Raw genomic sequence first — 3,193 nt, 5'->3', positions numbered from 1 at the left:
AGAAAAGAAGAAGTCATGAAATTTGCATAAAGTGGATCAACATAGAAAGTGAAATGAGTCAGAAAGATATGGACGGACATTGAAAGGTTGTACTCATCTGTGCAATATAAAGTAACAGAATGAGAGACTAATACCCAAGAATAGAGTGATAAGGACTAGGAGGTATGCTCCAGGCCTTGGAAGCCGGCATCACATGCTGGGGGGAAAGGCAGCTCAGATAGAGGTCAGAACACCCACTAAAGGGTATTTGGAGGACCCGCTCTGGGTGGGATATGCATGACAAGAGTAGACCATAGAGCCATTCTTTCTGCCCCACCAAGATCACGATTTGACCCCCACAAGAGGCTATCCGTCACGACCACAGCACCAGAGGCACGTGGATCCAATTCAGAACCCAGAGGCTTTTGGCAGAAATGTGACTGAACTATGCATTAAGCTTCGGCACCATTCGCCCTCAGGAGGGAAAGGGTATTTGTCGCTTCTGCCTTTCTCCCCACTGGCAGCACGATTCCCACCACCTCAGAGACTATTGGACAGCCAGGTATGAGCTAGGGTGACAGGGCAACTACAGCCTCATGGGATTGGAGGTGAGGGGTGAAACCAGCCCATTCGTCCTGCCAGCCAAGACCATGAGTTGCCCACCACGAGTGGCTCTCTGGCATGCCATGGCCCCAGAGAACAAAAGAGAATGCCCTGCCACAAAGGCACGTTTGGGGGCAGGGTGGGAGGAATACTGGTATCATTGGTGGTGGAGAACGATTTCCTTGAGCAGGCACCAGTTACATCTCCATTCGTCCTAGCCCTCAGATTTTAGCAAGTACCACATTGGAGGTTTTTTCACGGTCAGAGAAATGAGATACTTCATTGTTTCTGGGTTTTGGCATATAGAATACACCACGGGTAGCTTGCCAGTCTCTGCCATGTAGGCAAGATATGCTTGGTAACCTGCCATGTTCTCCGAGAAAGAGAACTGGATAATATGAGTTGTTGTCTTATCAACAAGATCCAGTCTCTGGATCTTGGCCATTGATGGGATTACATGGCTCCAGAGGCAGTCCGGGGGTGTAACCCTTAGCTACTGGAAGATGGGGGATCTGGATGTAGGAGGCCCATTCTTGGTCTGAGCAGACTTGAATATCTCAGCCCCGGGTCCCGCAAACCTGGGTTCCTCTGCCAGTTCTTCATGCATGAGGCTCCTTCAAGTGTGGTGAGAGTGGTCTTAAGCATACCTATTGCTGGTTGCAGAGGTCTTCAGCTGTCAGGTCTCTGCTCGGGTTGGTGAGGGAAACACAACCCACACCCTCCAAGGGGCCCTGGTGAGGAAAGCCAGGTGCGGCGTCAGGACACTGTCATTTCAGAGATATTTAGACTTAATTTTAGATCTAAAAGTACACATCATTCAAACAGTTGTATGTGCTTAGTAATAAAATATTACACACATGTTCAATCACCTAAGAAAGCCCATTCTGCTCAGGGAACTAGATTTTTAATTACAGGTCTGTTTTGCCCATGTGGAATGACTGAGAATCACTATGAGTAGATATAAAACTCACTATACACACAAAGATGCACACAGGTTACTTTGAGTCATCTGTGCTGTTAATGTGTCTTGGCCATTAAACTACATTGAGACCCCTTTTATGTCCTTTACAGGAGCCTCATGAGTCTCACCTTCCCTTCAAGTTGAACTTGTAATAAGGTGGAATGAAATCATCAATATGCTTCTCACCTCTTCCTTCAGGAGAAAAATCCTACTTACTTTCAAGGTGGTCAAAGTGCGGACAACGCAATCCACCGTTTTCTGGAGATGTACACGGGACCGAGGTGAGAATATCAAAAGGCTCCAGTTTAATTTTCTTAATGAAGGTTTCAGGGTAGAGCATTAAACAAGACTGATACACCATCTTCCAAAAGAATTATTTTGCAAAACTTATGCCCTGGGTATGGTAAAAGATAATATGGTAAAAACCAGACTTTTCCTTCTGGGACATTAATGTTCTAAATTTATCACTTCAAGCTGCTTTGAAATACCTTCCTAGATTGGGAATCACTGTCTGCCATAGGAGTGAGTAAGGACAACACTCAAAGAAATCAGAAGAGAAAAATAGGGAAAAAAATCAGCTCTTATACTCAGTTTGGCAACACATATACTAAAATTGAAATGATACAGAGATTAGCATGATCCTTACACAGAGATGACAGGCCAACTTGTAAAGTGTTCCACATTTTTGTTGCATTAAGAATTAACAGGGCTACTTTAAGCTAAGACAAGCCCCACAAATACTCAAAATTTCGACATAAAGATAGCAAAAATCCCCATCACAATGATCTCTCTCAATGTCAATGGACTAAGTACACCAATTCAGAGGCACAGGATGGCAGGATGAAATAGAAAACTGAACCCAACATTCTGCTGCCTGCAAGAAAAATATCTGAATAATCAAAGCAACCATGGGCTCAAAGTCAAAGGCTGGAAAACAATTCTTCAAGAAAAGAACACCTCCAAAAAGCTGAGTGGCCATACTAGTATCAGACCACGTGGACTTCAGGCTAAAGGTTATAAGAGACAGTGAAGGTCATTTCTTAATGATCATGGGATCTGTACATCAGAAAGAACTCACCCTCCTCAATGTATATGCTCCTAATGACAGACCAGAAAAATACGTAAAAACAACTTCTAATAGACTTAAAGAAAAACATTGATAGCAACACAATACTAGATGGAGATTTCAACAGTACTTTCTCACTTCTCAATAGATCAAACAGACAAAAACTCGGCAAGAAAATATTTTATTTGAGGGAAATAATGAACAACCATTGGCTTAGAGAAGAAATCAAAGAGGAAATAAAAAGATTCCAGAAAAAAAATGATAACGAGGAACTATCAGAACGTGTGGGACAGAGCAAAAGCAGTTCTAAGAGGAAAGTTTATAGCTCCGCCAGAATTCAACTGGAAGATAGAAAGGGCCTACAAAAATAACTTACAGCTCAAGATTTTGGAAAATACCAAGAAAAAGAGTCCAAACTAGCCAGGAGGAAAGAAATAATAAAACCTGGAGCAGATATCAATGAAATATAATCCCAAAATACAATCCAGTAGATCAACAAAAGCAAGAGATGGTTCTTTGAGAAAATAAATAAGATCGATAAACCACTAGCAGAACTCACAAAGAAGAAAAGAGAAAGAATCCTA

The 3,193-nt window shown here is 42.5% G+C and overlaps 1 pseudogene; it reads left to right on the top strand.

Moving 5' to 3' along the window:
- Positions 1 to 2,133: 2,133 nt before the first annotated feature.
- LOC130025818 (uncharacterized) lies at positions 2,134 to 2,230 on the top strand (annotated as a pseudogene).
- The last annotated feature ends 963 nt before the right edge of the window (positions 2,231 to 3,193 follow it).

Source organism: Sorex fumeus, unplaced genomic scaffold, assembly GCF_029834395.1.
Source record: "Sorex fumeus unplaced genomic scaffold, SorFum_2.1 ptg000032l, whole genome shotgun sequence".
In the NCBI taxonomy this organism is placed as follows: domain Eukaryota; kingdom Metazoa; phylum Chordata; class Mammalia; order Eulipotyphla; family Soricidae; genus Sorex; species Sorex fumeus.
The sequence above is the reverse complement of the archived record's forward strand: the minus strand, read 5'-3'. Positions and strand labels throughout refer to the sequence as shown.